This window comes from Crocuta crocuta, unplaced genomic scaffold (genome assembly GCF_008692635.1).
Source record: "Crocuta crocuta isolate KB4526 unplaced genomic scaffold, BGI_CrCroc_1.0 scaffold274, whole genome shotgun sequence".
In the NCBI taxonomy this organism is placed as follows: Eukaryota; Metazoa; Chordata; class Mammalia; order Carnivora; family Hyaenidae; genus Crocuta; species Crocuta crocuta.
Window position 1 is genome coordinate 3,207,052 of NW_027530222.1, and position 18,108 is coordinate 3,225,159.

At 41.0% G+C, this 18,108-nt stretch overlaps 1 long non-coding RNA gene across 1 annotated transcript; it reads left to right on the forward strand.

The window, feature by feature from the left end:
- The first annotated feature begins 93 nt into the window (after positions 1-93).
- LOC144232740 (uncharacterized) lies at positions 94-9,507 on the forward strand. The gene is made up of 3 exons (XR_013335503.1): positions 94-502; positions 7,914-8,005; positions 8,115-9,507. It is a non-coding gene; the product is annotated as an uncharacterized LOC144232740 (long non-coding RNA).
- The last annotated feature ends 8,601 nt before the right edge of the window (positions 9,508-18,108 follow it).

The following is an 18,108-nucleotide window of genomic DNA, read 5'->3' on the forward strand; positions in this document are numbered from 1 at the left end:
CACTCTGCCAGGCCGCGGTTGGTTCCAGGGACCTGCGGACTAGGGCCGACCTTCCGCTTTAAATCGTGGGTGGTTGCTAGGGGCGCTCCGAGCCCATGGCCTGTGGGGAGAGTTCTTCCCTTAGAGTAGGTGTGAGCCCGCCCGAAGACTGGCGGTTGGGAAAACTTGTACGGAGAATTGGGCTGTCCGGACCCTGATTTGATAAGCTCCTGGTACAAAAATCCGCGCCCGAGTGAGTTGGTCCTGTGTGGCTCCCTGCCCTCCACCCGCCCCGCCTTTCGCGGGATTCCCCGCGCTTCCGGCTGTGGCGCAGGCTCCCAGGCGCCGCGTGGAGCGCCCCGCGCGCGACTCGCCGCGGCCGGTGACGGGGTGCGCCGCCTTGGCAGCGAGCGGGCGCCTTGGGCGAGTCCGTTTGCCTCAGCCCACCCTACCGTGGTGCGTCTCAGAAAGGTTGGTGGGCTTCAGTCAGTGGGTAAAGTCTCCAAGTTTCCTCCTGGTCAAGGTAATTTTATCTATTCCTTGCCCTCTGCGTCCTGTCGCCCCACACTTCCCAGTACAGGTCTTAGAGCTGGTAACGCCTTGGATCTGGGATTCGTCTTGCTCCCTGCTTTTTCTGTTATTCGTGAAGAACTGAGCTGACGGTGCCGCCTTTGTGTGCTTCATGCTACCCGCTTCCCTTCCCTACAGGTAGAAGGGCAACGTCACAGCTTCTTAGAAAGGCTGTAAATGAATTATTTGTTCAAGAAAGATAGGCACTCAAGAAGTCTTTTGATGTGCAGTGTATGACTGAAAGGGAAATGCCAGGGTTCTGTTTCCAGTTAATATGGGACCACTGGTCCAGTTTCAACTTCTTCAGGCCCCATATGTCTCCAGTAAAGGTCATACTTGGCTCCAGGTTGGGTTTGTAAATGACCAAGGCATTTCATTCCTNGAATGTAGAAATGTGACTTTTGGGTATTGGGCTCTGTTTTTCCCCGGATTTATTTCCTGCCTTCATAGACTCAACAAGAATATCGTTGTGTGGTCCCTAGCCAGTTGACACTTGTAACACTGAGGAGGCCTTCCAAGCAGCAGTAGGAATCTGTTAGACTGCTGAGAAAAGAACAGTATCCTCTAAGGTTTTTGGCCAACTATGGTGGCCTTTCTGTTGAAAAAGGGTAGTTAAATTCACTGTGACTGCCCTTTCAAAGTTCTTTTGAAATTAATATATGGTACCTACCTATATACCTACATAGGTAGTTACCTATAGATAGACCTATGTAGGTACTTGAGCATGCTAATATTTCCTGAATACTCAAGGGATGCAAGGTGCTCTGTAGCCCCTACTGATCTCTGATATGGCAGTGAATGTCTCACAAAATCACTTGAATGTGGAATCTCCTCTGGGTAAATGTATATACATCATAAATGAAGGGGAGCCGGTAGCCGATGGTGGGCAATAAGGGAAGTCTTGTTCTCTCCAAGAAAATGGATCGTAATGGCATTAAAAATCCAGCACTTAGTATAGTTGCTTGCCCATAATCAATTCAATGAATGTTGAAATGAATCAATTCAATGAAACTTGAACCAAGTGTCCCTCTGAGAAAAATGATAAAGGAGCCAAAGAAGACAAAAAAAGAAATGAACGTAATAAAACGTGAGAGAATGAGCTACATTCAGAAACTGAGAAAGGTAGCAACATATCGGAGAGCTAGGCATGTTGGTCCTAGACCAAAATGGACTGCGGCAGAATAGTCCCTGGTGGACTGGAGATGCTACCCAAATAAAGAAACCAGTAAGAACTGATCCTCAAACTGAATTCTTTGCACACCCGTAATTACCTAATCTGTAAATATTTCTGATTGTAAATGAACTAGAAATTATTACTAAAAAAAAAAAAAAAAGACACTCAAAAGTGTGTATAACTGTCCCCATGACTTATGAAAAGAGATGTAGAAGAAATGGGTCAGGAATTGTATCAAAAACCAAAACCATAGAACAGAGCCCAGCGTACCTTGGTGGCAGCAAAAGCAGGGGACTGGCGTCTGGGCAGCTGCTGTGATGCTATAGATACTAGCTTAAAGTAATTTTAAAAGCCTCATGGTATCTCTTTGAAAGAAATAAAATGAGAATTTAGCTATTTAAAAGCAAAGTAATTGATATACATACGACAGAATGTTATTTTGGCCTTAAAAAGGAATGAAATTCGGAACGCCTAGGTAGCTCAGTTGGCTAAGTGTCTGACTCAGGCTCAGGTCATGATCTCGTGACTCATGGGTTCGAGCCCCGTGTAGGGCTCTGTGCTCACAGCTCAGATCCTGGAGCCTGTTTCAGATTCTGTGTCTCCATCTCTTTCTGCCTCTCTCTCTCTCTCTCTTTCTCTACAGAGTTGTTGGTGATCTTCTCCCATGCTCAGTCTCAAGCTGCAGCATTTGGCAGAAGTCAGTGATTTTCTACAACATAGGAAGGTGCTCACAAATGGCACTAGTATTTTTTGTCACTTCAGAGCACCTGTGGACAGTCCTTTGCTTTTCCATACAAGAATAAGCTTAGGAATCCTTTGCTTCATTCTAGGTCAGGCTGTCTGCAGATATAGACCCTTTCCTGTGCTGCCTTATTGCCAGTTACATTAAATACAATATATGACAAGAGTTTATTATTCTGTGCTATAGTTGACATCCATGTGAGCATATACAATGGCCCTCATGCAGAAAAAAATAGGCAAGAAGAAAGAGATGATTATAGTGAAAGTTAAGAAGGAAATCCTCGAGAAGTATAAATGAGGTATGTGAGTGGCTGAAATTGCAAGATTTTATAAGAAGTCTATGTCTTCATCTTGTCTACAGAGGAGGAGGAGAAAAAGGCAGAGGAAACCCTCACTTCAAATGAGATTAGGGAGATGTGTAAAATGTGGGAAACAGGCAAAATTCTGTAGAAAAGCACCACCTGTAAAAGGCTATAGCAGTGTGAGCAATGAATCTGTTTAATGACAATGCAATGTCACATTTCTGCAAAATCCACAAAAGGAGACAAAAACAAATGTCATTGGATAGGTTCCTTGTTAAAGTTGCACAAAAAGAAAAAGATTCCATTGAGCCAATAGATAGTAGTGATTCTGTTAGTGATGGTGAAAGTTGTCCCACACAATAATCCTCCTCTTTCTTGTCTCCCTCACACCAGCCACAAAGGTTTTCAAAAGTAAGGTTAGGGCCCCAGGTTGGCTCAGTACGTTAAGTGTCCAACTTCGGCTCAGGTCATGACCTTGTGGCTTGTGGGTTCTAGCCCTGCATTGGGCTCTGTGCTGACAGTTCAGAGCCTAGAACCTACTTCAGATTCTGTGACTCCTCTCTGTGCCCCTCCCCTGCTTGTTCTCTCTCTCTCTCTCTTTCTCAAAAATAAACATTAAAAACATTTTTTGAATGCACGTTAATTTGTTTTTCTTTATATTTTATATTTTCTTTATTATTTTGTATTATATTACAGTATTGTAATCATTTTTTATGAATATATTTAAGTTGTAGAATGAATTATCTGAGTCTCCATTATTTCTTATGGGGAAATTCACTTTGATATGCAAGTACTTTGGATTACAAGAATGTTTCCGGAACGAATTATGCTTACAAACCAAGGTTTTTCTGTACTTCTATAAGGCACGTAGAAGAGTCAAATTCATAGAGACAGAAAGTAGACAGTGGTTACCTGGGGCAGGGGAAGAAGGGGCCAGGGAATTACTGTTTAAGAGCCACAGAAATTCAGTGTGGGATGATGGTAAAGTTCTGGGGGTGGATGGTGGTGATGGTTGCACAATAGCGTGAATGTACTTAACCCCACTGAACTGTACACCTAAGGATGGTAAATTTTATGTGTATTTTACCACAGTAAAAAAATGGTTTTAAAAAAAAATTTTTTTTAATGTTTATTTATTTTTGAGACAGAGAGACAGAGTGTGCGTGGGGGAGAGGCAGAGAGAGAAGGAGACACAGAATCTGAAACAGGCCTCAGGCTCTGAGCTGTCTGCACAGAGCCCGATGTAGGGCTCAAACCCACCAACCGTGAGATCATGACCTGAGCCGAAGTGGAACACTTAACCATCTGAGCCATCCAGACACCCCTGTGGTTTTTGTTTTGTTTTGTTTTATTTTTAAAGGAAAGTAGTTGAAATTTGAGTTCTTTGAGGACCAGTATTGTGTCTTATTCAGCCTAGTACCTCACATATAGTAGATGCTCTAGAATATTTGTTGAGTAAATAGACAATTCTTGACTGATTGCTATAAATACACTAGCTGTATAGAGATTAATGTATGTATCACTTGGAGAATTAAAGTAGAAAATTCAGTATTTCAAATTGCTACTCTTAAAATATAATTTAACACTAATATTTCTTTTTCTTTTATTTCCTTCATGGAGTTTTTGTTTGATTGGTTGGTTGCTTTGGGTTTTTAAGTAAACTTGATGAAAGTTTGTTAGTCACAATCTTTTTAAGTGAAATGCTGAGAGGTGAGAAGGACTGTTTCTTCCTGGAGAAATGCAGATCATTTAGACATTAGTGAAAGTTCTGCATTCACCCACTGAATGACAGCTCTCAGATATTTTGGTACTTTTTGCATATTTTTGCAAAGAAAGAAAAATGACCCCCTAATCAAAAGCTACTATAATCATTTTAAGAGATGAAACACAGAGGTCTTAACTATAAAGTATCTACATACTAGAAGCCTTGTCATTCCACTGGAAGTAAAGGAAATAGTTTGGTGAAGTTAATTGCCTAACAAATACTGAAAATACTCAGGTTTGATAGTAATTGTCCTGTATGATTACTTTGTGTTAGACATTCCTGGGTGAATGGCAGAAAGTATACTTACATGGAGAATTTCATAAGTGATTTCAAGTCAATCTATAATCTAGGTCCCTCTGTTCTTCCTAACTATCATGTTCCCCAAATCCATCTATCCCCTTTTATATCTAACAGCTACAATTTGCTATTTACATAAAGAGACAGTTTAGATTTGGCTGCTCTGCCTTATGACTAATTTTTGTTTCAGTCATTTTGTAAGAATATCTTAAAATAAGCAAAGATTTTGAGCCAAGGATATTGAGAGGTTTAACTAGCTTTGATTATTGCAAGTCCCCCAAGAAATAATATGGGGGGACTTGCAATTATGACTGAGCATGGCAGGAGCTTCATTGAGCAGTGAAACTCAATTGACTGAGCAATGCAGCTTCATTGTTGGAATATTTAGGACTCCTCTAACGGGTAGCTTTGGCTTGAGGATGACCCATCAATCTACCTGAAACCCTCGGAACTGTGCTACAGTCTGAGATACTGCCTACTCATCCTTTCTTTTCCCTCTCCTTCATAGATGTCAGATCTGCATCACAGTTTATAGATTTTCCCACCTTCTCCTGCTCCCTTCCCTTTTATCTTTCATATACATTTCCCCTAATAAGTCTTTTGCATGTTGTTATGGACTGGGTTGTGTTCTCCCCAAAATTCATATGTTGAAGCCCTAAGCCCCCAATAACTCAGAATGTGACTTATTTAGATGTTAGGTCCTTTATAAAGGCAAATAAGCTGTTAGGACGAACCCTAATCCAATCTGACTAGTGTCCTTATAAGAAGAGGAACTTGCACACACAAACAGACACTGAAGGCATGTGTGCAGAGGAAGGGCATGTAAGGACACAGCAGGAAGGTGGCCATCCGCAATCCAAGGGAGATGCCTCAGAAGTAACCAATACTGTTGATGTCTTGATCTTGGACTTCTACACTCCTTAACTGTGCGAAATAAATGTCTGTTGTTTATGCTACCCAGTCCCTGGTACTGTATTTTGTTATGGTGCCCTAGCCAATACTTACGTCAAATACCACGTTGGCAACCACGCAGGGGGTCCAAAGTGACACAAGCGGAACCAGGAGAGGTCCAAAAACAAAAGACAAAAGCAAAACAAAGCTAGAAAATAAAATGACATTTCAGGACTGGCTCACCCAGTCTGGTGGGCAAAGACAGTATTATAGGGACATGGGTAGTTCCCAGCACAAGGTGGTGACCAGGTGCTAAAGGTTTGATCAGTGGTGGCCTGGGAAAACATCCCAGTGGAGGAGAAGGAGAAGAATACAATTTCAGGCATTTGAAATGTATGAGGATTGGGGAGGGCAATGCCTACAAAGACAATGGAGTTGGCTGATTACTGTTAAGTTTCATAGACGCTCAGGAGGGATAACAAAAAAGCAAAGGTCCCCCTTGATTAATAGCCAAGTATGAGAGACAAGAGGACCTCTTTAATAACTTACAAAGAAGCTTTTATCCCCTATAGCAGAAGACCTGATGCAGTTAGTGCCACAAACTCGGGACATGACAGTTAGAAGCACAGAGCCCCAAAGACATTTAAATGTGTAGCCAAAGCTGGTCAGGGCCCTGGTTGAAAAGTCCTGAAACTCTGAAACAAGGATGGGGCATCTGGATGCACAACTGTACAGAATCTTAGCTCTGCAGACCCTTGTGAACTTTCAAAGCTTGCAGAGATAGTCTACCTCTTCATAGTAAGAACTAGTACTTCCTTCATGCTCAAGGACACTGCAGAGCCACTCCTCTCCTGGCTGCTCTGATAACTGGAGTCATATCCTAGCATAACCCCGCTGAAAACATGCCTGACCTAATAAAGGAGGAAAGAGATCATATACAAAGGAGCTGTAAGAATTAGCATGTACAAACAAATCAGGAGAGTTTTGAGGTTGGTTGGTCATGGGGGCTGGAATTTTAGACTAGATCATCGAGAATTCATTGACTTAGCAGCACTTTCTTGAGTCAGGATTTAACAACATTCTGGCTGCAGAAACTAGATGGGTCCTGGAGAATGACTGTAGCCTATCATAGGTTTCAGCAAGTCACAGCCCCAGTAGCACCTGTTGTGCTTTATATAGTCTTATTGCTAGTGCAGATTAATAAGGCATCATGACATGATGTGTGGCCAGTGATTTGTTGAATGAATTATTTTCCATTTTGATTAGGAAAGAGCATGTGAGAGAGAGAACCATTTACAGTTTTGCCTCAAGGATAGATTAACCCTGCCATGTGTTGTAGTAAAGTCCAAAGAAATCTGAACTTGCCTGAACATCTCATAGAGTATCACATTGACCCATTGCAGCAATGATATTATGCTGGTCAGACTGTACAAGTAAAGGGTGGCTAGTATGCTGGAGGCATTGGTAAGACTAATGCCCCAGAGAGTAGAAGAAAAATGCTATAAAGATTCAAGGACTTGCCACTTCTTTGAAGTTTTCAGAGTGTATCATTATATCCTTCCAAAGCAAAAGTCAGAGTGTTGGATCTTGCAACCCTTATCACAAAGAAGAATGCACAGGGCTTGGTATGTCTCTTTATGTTCTGGAGCAACACACACCACACTTAGGAATACTGCTGCAGCCCATTTACCAGGTGATATTGAAGATTTCCATCTTTGGGGCCCAGAGCAAGTGAAGGGCTCTTTAGAAATCCAGGCTACAGTACAAACATCATTGCCACTTTGGCCATTTATTCCAGTAAAATCTTGAATTAGAGGTGTCAGAGTGGGAAAAGAAGCAGTTTAGAGCTTGTGATGGTTAATTTTATGTCAACTTGACTGGGCTATGGGGTAGTCAGGTATTTGGTCAAACATTATTCTGGTTGTGGCTGTGGGTGTGTTTCCAGATGAGATTAACATTGGTTGGTAGAATGAGTAAAGCAGTTTGCCATGCTAATGTAAGTGGGCCTCATTCAATTAATTGAAGACCTGAATAGAACAAAAAAATTGAGTAGAAGGGAACCTGCTTGATTGCATAGCTAGGATGTTGGTCTTTTCCAGCCTTTAGGCTTGGACTGAAACATCAGCTCTTCTTGGATCTTGAACCTGCCAACTTTCAGACAGGCAATTACGCCATTGGCTTTCCTTGTTCTCAGGCCTTTGGCTTCAGACTGGAACTACACATCAACTCTCCTGGGTCTCCAGCTTGATGACTGCAGATCTTGGACTTCTTGGCCTCCATACTCATGTGAGTCAATTCTTTATAATAAATCAATAGCTATAGTTATATAATCTATATCTATACTTCTGCCTACATCTATATAACTATAGTGTTTCTGTTTCTCTGGCTAATACAGATCTTGACACCAGCAGTGGAATGCAGCTGTAACAAATAACCAAAAATGTGGAAGCAGCTTTGGAACTGGATAATGAGTGGAGTCAGAGGAATTTTAAAGTGCGTGCTAGAAATATGGACATAAAGGACAATTCTGGTGAGATGTCAGATGGAAATGAGGAAGATGTTACTGGAAACTGGAAGAAAAGTGACCCTTGTTATAAAGTGGCAAAGAACTTGGCTGAACTGTGTTCTGCCGTTTTGTGCAAGGTAGAATTTGTGAGTGATGAAATTGGATATTTAGCTGAGGAGATTTCTAAGCAAAATATTGGAGGAGGGGCTTGGTTCCTCCTGATTGCTTATAGTAAAATGTGAAAGGAGAGAGATGAAGAAGGAATTGTTAAGCAAAAAGGAACCAGAACTTGATGATTTAGAAGTTTCTCAGCCTATCTATATTGAAAAACATGAGAAAGCATGTTCTAAAGAGAATACCAATGGCACAACTTGATTATCACTTGATAAAAGAGTTTATGGGATTATATGAGCAGAAACAGCCAATTTGAACTGAAGGGGATGAAGATGGGACCAAACAAAGGAAGGCTGTTGGGCTTATTGAATTTGACAAGACAGAATAATAGAACTATTAAGCTGCAAACATGCACTATTCTACAAGAAGAGGGGAAAATGATCCCAAAAGTGATTAAGAGATCATCAGGGCCACTACACTACCTCAGTTTCAACAGCTTTAGGAGTGGGACTACCCAAAAGGACCTTGGGGGTGATGCTGCCACCTACTGGACCTGGAGGGCAGAGCACTGAACCAAGGAGGATTAATTAAAGCCTTAAAATCTCATGGACTTTCCCTTGCTAAATTTTGAACTTGTTTAAGACCATCACCCCTTTCTTCTCCCTTTTGGAATGAAAATGTCTATCCTATGACTATCCCACTATTGTATTTTGAAAGTATATAACTTGTCTAATTTCACAGATTCACAGCTGGAGAGGAATTTTGCCTCAGGATGAATCATGCCTCCAGTCTCTATCTGATTTAGATGATATTCAGATAAGACTTTAGAGTTGGTGCTGGAATGAATTAAGAGCTTTGGGGATTTGAGGATGAAATGAATGTATTCTGCATGCAATAATGACATGAATCTTAGGGGGCCATGGGTGGAATGTTATAGACTGAATGTGCCCTCCCCCCCCAATTCATACATTGAAGCCCTAATCCCAAATATGATGACAAAGAGACACCAGAGAGCTTTATTTCTCTGCCCTGGAAGGACACAGTGAAGAGGTAGCTTGTCTGTAAGTCAGGAAGAGAGCTTTCACCAGATCCTGATCATGCTGGGATCTTGATCTCAGACTTCTGGCTTCCAGAACTGTGAGAAAATAAATTTCTGTTGTTTAAGCCACCCAGTATGGTATTTTGTCATGGCAGCCCAAGCTAAGACAGAGCTTATGGGAAGCCCCAGTGAAAACATCACAGTGCAGTCCCTAGGACCCCGGAGCAAGGCCGTGCCATCTGCAACTGAGTATTATACACATTTTAAGAACCAGCTACCAGTGAGAACCAGATAGATACTGAACCTTGGCAGAGACAGAATACTCAACCACAGGACATCAGGTAACCGTGTGTCCAGAACCACTTGTTAGGGACTGAATTCTTTTGGTTCAGATGGATCCAGTAGCATCTTTGTATGATGGAAATGGTACATACAGGATGGAGCTCAAACACACCTGGAGCACTTGTAACCTGCATGACTAGGTAGCCCACATTCCCGTATAACCCACCACAGCTGCACCAACACTATGACCAGCTGAAGGAAGAAAGGTAAAGCCTAAGTTTGGTCTATGGATGAGTCAGCTTAGTATGTGGGTACAAACCAAAATTAGATAGTGCCTGCAGTATAGTTACATTCTTCAGAGTCTTTGAAAAACAGCAAAGGGAAAATCTTCCCAGTTGGTAGGGTTACAAGGATTATCCCTGATCATCTGCTTTTTGTACCAGGAGAAGCAGACTGAAGCAAGAATATATATGTAGATTCTTAGGCGGGTGTCATTGGCCTGGCAGAAGACCTAGTAGGGGACCTGAAAGGAAAAGGACTAAAAGATCAATGACAAGGAGATCTTGGGTAGAGTCATGTGGATAAATATATAGGAGTGGGCATAAGTGTGAAGAGTTTTGTATCATATCCTGCATTCAGCAGGCAAGAGGCACCAAACAATCAAGTAGACAGAATGACTCATCTGCTTGTCATTACAGCCTTAATCAATGGCCATCTTGGAACCCGCATGATTGGGTTATAGGCACTGTTATGGATTATGTTTTATCCCTCTCTCAAATTCTTATGTTGAAGTTCTTTTTTTTTTTTTAATGTTTTATTTATTTCTAGGAGAGAGAGAGACAGCGCGAGCAGGGGAGGGTCAGAGAGAGAGGGAGACACAGAATCCGAAACAGGCTCCAGGCTCTGAGCTGGCAGTCAGCACAGAGCCCGACGCAGGGCTCGAACCCACGAACCGCGAGATCATGACCTAAGCGAAAGTCGGACGCTTAACCGACTAAGCCACCCAGGCGCCCCTTATGTTGAAGTTCTAACCCCCAATACCTTAAATTGTGACCTTATTTGGAAATAGGGTTGTTGCAGATGTAATTAGTTAAGATGACATCATACTAGAGTATGATTCAATATGACTGGTGTTCTTATAAGCAGATAGCCATGTGAAGATAAAACAGGTCAGGGTGATGTAGCAGAAGCCAAAGAATGCCAAAGATTGCCAGCAAACCACCAGAAGCTAGAGGAGAAGCATGGGACAGATTTTCTTTCACAGCCCTCAAAAGGAACCAAGCCTACAGACACCTTGAGCTCAGACTTCTAGCTTTCAGAACTGTAAGATAATTACGTATCTGTTGTTTAAATCACCAAATGTGTGGTTCTTTGTTAAGGCAGCCGTAAGAACTAATACGGGGACATAAATGGAGTGGCCTTTGTGTCAGGGATGGAGACTACATACAGACCCAAAATTTTGGACTCCAAATTTCAAAGGCTAATGTAGCTACTGATACCTTAATGTCCAACCTGTCAGCACAGAGACTTCTGCTTAGTCCCCAGTATGCTACCATTACTCAAGGAGACCAACTGGATACTCGGTGACAAGTTGATTACATTGTGTCCCTTCCACCTTGAAAGAGTCAATGGTTCATTCTCACAGAGATAGATAGCTATTCTGGGTATGAGTTTTCCTTTCCACCACAGATCCTTAGCCAACATCACTATATTGTGGCTTATGGAATGCCTGATTGACAGACGTAGAATCCTGTGTAACATAGCATCTGACGAGGGCACCTGCTTCATGATAAAAGAGGTGTGGGAGTGGACCCATGACTATGGGATCCACTGGTCATACCATACCACTTAGAAAAAGCTAACCTCATAGAGAGCCAGAATGATATTCTAAAAGCACAGGTGAAAAGCCACTCAAGGATAACATTCTGAAAAGAATTGGAAGTTACAATTCAGGAGATCTTTATGACTCAAATAGGAAAAATACATGGATCCACTAAGAAGTGGATGTAGGAATAGCTCCATTTACTTTTACTACCAATGACCCACTAGTGGATGCTGTGCTTCCCGTACCCACAAATCTGGGATTGATAGGGCTGAGGGTGGTGGTACTGGTCATCAAAGGGATTGCACTCCTATTAAGGGACACAGCAAGGGTCCCTTTGAACCACAAACTGTGACTGCTGCACTTTGGACTCATTATTCCTGGGGCCAGTAGGCAAAAAAAGGAGTCACAGTCATGACAAGGATAATTGACCCTGATCAGTAGGAAAAGGTAGCACTGTTTGGTGGTTTTTTTGTTTTTTGTTTGTTTGTTTGTTTGGTTTTTTTTTTTGAGGGAGAGGGCGGAGGAGGTTGTTTTTTAACAAAATTCATGTGGACCCCTTGGATATCTCCTGATACTCCCTTACCCCACTGTAACTGTGAAGATATGCAGCAACCATGACCTGAGAAAAGTATAGTTACCAAAATCCCAGACCAGGAATAAAGCTTTGGATTATACCACCACAGAAGCCACCAAGACCTGCTAAGATAATTGCAAGTAAGGAGAATTTACATTGGATAGTGGAAAAGGGAGAGGATGAGTATTACTTGTGGCCTCTAGATCAATTGCTGTAGTCCATCCCACTAATCTTCCTTTTCTTTTTTTTTAAACTTTTTTCTAATATTTTATTTATTTCTAGGAGAGAGAGAGAGACAGCGTGAGCAGGGGAGGGTCAGAGAGAGAGGGAGTGACAGACTCTGAAACAGGCTCCAGGTTCTGGGCTGGCAGTCATCACAGAGCCCGATGCAGGGCTCGAACCCACGAACCGCGAGATCATGACCTAAGTGAAAGTCGGACGCTTAACCGACTGAGCCACCCAGGCGCCCCATCCCACTAATCTTCCTTTTCTAAGTTCCTTTTCAGGAAGAGAGGCCTCTGGAACCATGGAAGAGCTTCTCCCCAAACCTGCATGAAGAAATAGATCTGTGGGACAAAGAAGTCTGAAAATGGGTCACTGGATTCCTTTCTGTGGAACATAGTTAATCAATGTTCCCAATTACTAACTTGGATCCACCAGTATGGTCACAGCTGAGGCTGTGCTTCTCACAACCTATTCCTAGCTAATGACTGAGCATCTAGGGTAATAAATCAGGCTCATTTCTTTGAGACTTGGGATTCCACTAATGGGCCACTTTGGGTAGAGAACTACCCATGGGATTCACAGCTCACAGGGAAATATAGAGAAAGAAACAGCAAGTTTATGCAAAGAAAGTTAAAAAAAAATAAAGGAAATAAAGATAAAATCAGAAATCAATGAAATAAAAAGCAGATATATAAGAACCAAAACTTATTAATCAACAGTCAATAAAGCCAAATTTATAATCTTCAAAAGAGCTAAAAATAATCAACCCCTAGCAAGATTAATCAAGGAAGAGTACAAGAAAGTATATTACCAATATCAGCAATAATAAAGGGGACATCAGTACAGTTCCTATAGAAATTGAAAATATAAGAAGATATTAAAAACAACTTTTTAGCAATAAATTTGACAATATAAATGAAATGGAAATTTTTATTGAGAAATAAACTTACTAAGATTAAAACAATAATAAATAGAAAATTCTGTATTTTATATTTTAAAGAAACTGAATTCATTTATAATCTTTCTACAAAGAAAACTCCAGATGGCTTCACTGGTGAATTCTTTCCAACATGTATATTTCTTTTAGAGTTATAACATGCATATTGACACTTTCTAATACTTACATATTTCACATTCTATTTGTTGGTTAACTTCCCTCTGTTCCATGCATCATTTATTTAGCACTTACTATGCATTATGTTAAGAGTTGTAGATAAAAAGATGAATAAAGTTTTTGGCAGAGGGAACTTTCAGGATGATGGAAAAAGAAGACATATAATGTAAATGCAGTGAAATAAGTGCTAATAAAGATTCGCATAAAGTACTATGAGAGAAGGGGATGAATCCAGGGAAGGGAAGGAAGGCTTTCCAAGCATGAGAGATAAGACAATGTGTCATGTGCTATGGGCATAACTGGAAAATAGAGGACATTCCTTCACAGTCTTCCTTACAGGATCTTCTCCCCTTATTCCTTTAAATTTTTTAAATGAATTTTCTGTTTATTTATTTTGAGATAGTGTGAGCAGGGGAGGGTCTGGGAGAAAGAGGAAGAGAGGATCTCAAACAGACTCTGTGCTGCCAAGTGCAGACCCCAAAGCAGGGCTCAAACCCACAAACTGTTGAGACCATGACCTGAGCTGAAACCAAGAGTTGGATGCTTAACCAATTGAGCCACCAGAAGCCCCTTAAACTTTTTGATACCTCAGCGTTCTCCTGTCCTTGGCTTCTGTTTTTCACTCTCTCCAAACAACTTATCCACTCCCACATTTGTCCCTTTCATATATAAGTTAATCACTTCAAAATATGTATCTCCAGTCTTCACCTCTTGCTTTAGCTCTTAGCCTAAATATAAAAGTGTCTAGAGAACTCACCTACCTAAGGACTTTGCCTCCACACTTATTTACCCCCACTCTCTGCATCACAAATCTTTTCTCCCTTAAAAACAAAAACAAAAAACTCCCATGACAGTATGTCTCTCCAGCTACTACAATACCTCTCTGTTCTCTTTGTGTAATGAACCTTCTCACTTTCTATCTAGTGTATCTTGACCTTTATGATACATAAAATCTTTTCTGAATGGTTTATCTCTATTATTCTTCTAAGACTTTTCTCATCAAGGTCACCAATAACCTTCATGTTGCCAAATCTAATTCTCAACTTACTTGACCCAACCCAACTTGACCCAAGCTTGGCCGGTTGATCATTCCTTTTCCTTGAAAAGCTGCCTTTACCTGACTCCTACCCTCTACTAATTTTCTTACCTCACTAATCACTCCTTCTTAGTTTCTTTGTTGGATCATCTTTTTTCAACCTTTAAGTATTGGAGTATTCTAGTGTTCCATTCCATCCTTGGACTTCTACTCAATTTTTTGCTTGTATTCACCTTAGAAAATCTTAACCAGTTCTATCATATTAAGTGGTATCCGTATGCTAATGATTCTAAAAATTATAATCAACAGGCTCAACCCCTCCCCTCACCTGCAGACCTGTATCTCTACTGGCTACTCTACTTGAATGTCTAACAGTATTCCAAACTAAACATTTCTAAAACTAAATTCTTCAGTCCCTGCCTATCAAAACCTAATTCCCTTCAATCTTCTCCATCTCAGTAAATGGCTCCATGATTCAGCCTGTTGTTCAATCTAGAAATGTTGGGATTATTGTTGACTCTTCTCTATCCTCATTCAATCCATCAACACATTACATCAGCTCTGCCTTTAAAACATATCCCAGTTGTGACCAGTTCTCACCACCTTGATCCTTTCTACTCTAGTCCAAACCACCATCATCTTTCACCTAGATCCCTTCCTCCTAACTGGCTACCCAGCTTCCACACTTCCCTCACTATAGTCTACTGGGAGTGATCCTGTTACAGTGTAAGATGGAATGTGCCACTCCCTTGTTCAAATCCCTCTAGTGACTTGCACTACACTGAAATAAAATCCAAAGTGTTTTCATTATCTTTTTTTTAGCATTCCTCTTCATTTATTTGACTTATAAATATGAATTTCTTTGTTTCAGATTTTCTTTTTTTTTTTTTTTACAAATAGTTTATTGTCAAGTTGGTTTCCATATAACACCCAGTGCAAAGTGTTTTCATTATCTATGAGGCACTCAACATCTGACCTCTTGCTGTATTCTGACCTTATCTCCTTCCACTTTCCCTTTCCTTTTTCCCATGCTTTAACCATACTAGTCTTGTTATTCTTCAAACATATGACAAGCATATCCCATCTCTGGCCATTCGCACTTGCTGTTCTCTCTTCCTGAAAAAGTCTTTCTTCAGATATTCACATGGCTCATTTACTTTCTGTTCAAATGTCACTTCCTTACAGGGACTGCTCTATCTGTAACTCTCTCCTTTATTTGCTGTGCTTTTACTCTGCTTTATTTTCTTCCACAGCTTGTAACACTACAAGGATCCTATTATGTATACATTTGTTTATTGGGCATGTTATCCGCCTTCCCATTCTAGAATGCAACGTCTATAAGAACAAGGAATTTACCTGTTTTGTTCAGTCATCAGGTACTATCAATTCTACCTCTTAAAGATCTCTTCATACACCTCTCTGTTCCCACTACTTTTGCCTTTATTTAGTTACTATCATCATTTGCTGGGACGATTGTAATATTCTCCTATTTGAGTTTTTGCTCTAGCCTTCTTTTTCCAGGTCTTTCTTTCAAAGTACTACTGATTTGATAGCACTATTCATGTTTATCCTCCATAAAACTCTTTGTAGGGGACACCCTCTTTGCGTATTGGATAAAGTTGAAGCCTCTTTACACAGCATACAAGGTGTCTCCTGCCACCTTCTTGTAATAACTTTTTAGTACTACCAAATTTCTTGTATCTCCCCATGTCTTTGCCTCTGTCTTTAAGACATGCTGGTTCTTTTACTTAAGTGCCCTTTCCTAACTCTCAGAGACAGATAAATATCTTCCAGTGGCCATACTTCTATTGCATTTATTATAAGGTGGTGAATTTTTTTTTTGCATATATGCGTGTCTTTTATTTTTTCTTTTAGAAAGAGAAAGAGACAGGAATTTACCTGTTTTGTTCAGTCATCAAGTACTATCATGAGTGGGGGAGAGAGGCAGATGGAGAGAGAGAGAGAGAGAGAGAGAATCTTAAGCAGTCTCCATGCTGAGCATGGGGCTTGATCCTCCGACAACTGACTGAGCCGCCCAGTCACCCCTATGCATGTCTCTTATTAAACTGAGGTTTTTTTTTCAATTTTTAAAACTTATTTAGTTATTAAAAATTTTTTGTAAACGTTTATACATTTTTGAGAGAGAGAGAATGTGTGTGTGTGTGTGTGTGTGTGAGAGAGAGAGAGAGCAGGGGAGGGACAGAGCATGAGGAAGACAGAATCTGAAGCAGGCACCAGGCTCCAGCTGTCAGCACAGAGCCCAGCGTAGGGCTCAAACCCACAAACTGAAATGATGACCTGAGCCGAAGTCGGATGCTTAACTGACTGAGCCACCCAGGCACCCTTATTTATTTTTTTTCAATGTTTATTTTTGAGAGAGAGTGAGAGACAAAGTGCCAGCAAGGGAGGGGCAGAGAAAGAGGGAGACAGAATCCAAAGTAGACTCCAGGGTCTGAGCTGTTAGCACAAACACAGACTGCAAGATCATGCCCTGAGCCAAAGTCAGATGCTTAACCGATTGAGCCACCCAAGGGCCCCTACACTGTGAACTTCTTAAGAGAAGAAAGGTGTTGGTTTCCTTATTTGGGGCATAGCTCCTGTCACACAGTAAGAGGTAAATGGAGGTGGGACTAGGGCATGGAGAATGTTCAAGGTAGAAGGAACTGTGTGTATGTATACTCTGAGACATAAAAGAGCTTGGCATCTTCAGAGAAGAGAGAAAGCCAGTGGTACTGGCCCAGTGAATGAGGAGGGGTTTTGGCAGCAAAGCAGGTGAAAAAGTGGAAACCAGATCATGTAAGCCCCTGCTGAACATGTAAAGGATCTGGAACACTATCCTAAGGAAAATAGGAAGCCTCTAACAGGTTTTAAGTAGGAGAATAACAAGATAAAATTTGTATTAAAAAAAGTCTTAATGCTTGCTGTGTAAAGAGTGAATTGAAAGGATGTAACAATAAATGCAGAGGAACCAGATGGACATTATCGCAATAGTCTAAGCAAAAGGTGATGATGGCTTGGGCTGGGTTGATAGTGTGGGGATGGTGAGAAATAAATAGATTCAAGATATATCTTAGAGGTAAAATGGATAAGACTTAGTGATAGAATAAACAAAGGGATGAAGAAGGTAGATTGCATAACTGAATGGCTGGTGGGATCATTTGCTGAAATGCAGGAGATTTGTCAGAGGAGAGTCAAAGGAGCAAGTAGGCAAGTTTTGAGAGGATAACTATGAGATGCATGAATATGAGACATGTAAAGGGATATGACAAAAAGGCAACTGAATATGGAGGTATGGATTTCAGAAGAGGGTTCTGGGCTAGAAAAATAAGTGGGAGTCATGAACACACACAGATTGTGTGTAAAGCCATAAGAATTGATAAGAAAGCCTAGGGAGAGATTGTAGCATGAAAAGAGAAGAGGATTATGGATAATGCGGAGTTGACAAGAAATTCATCGGATTGGAGATAATGAGAACATGAAACTGAGAAGCCATATGGACCTTAGAATTGCCCAAGAGAATGGCAGAAGTTGAGGGGGGGAAGAAGGCCATGAGCCAGGTGCTTCTTAGAGAATTAGGAAAATGGCCAAAAGTTTGGAAGATAATTGCATTGGGAGGGGAGAAAAGATGAGTGGATGAATGATATGAACCTCAAAATGAAATTTTATAAGAAGGA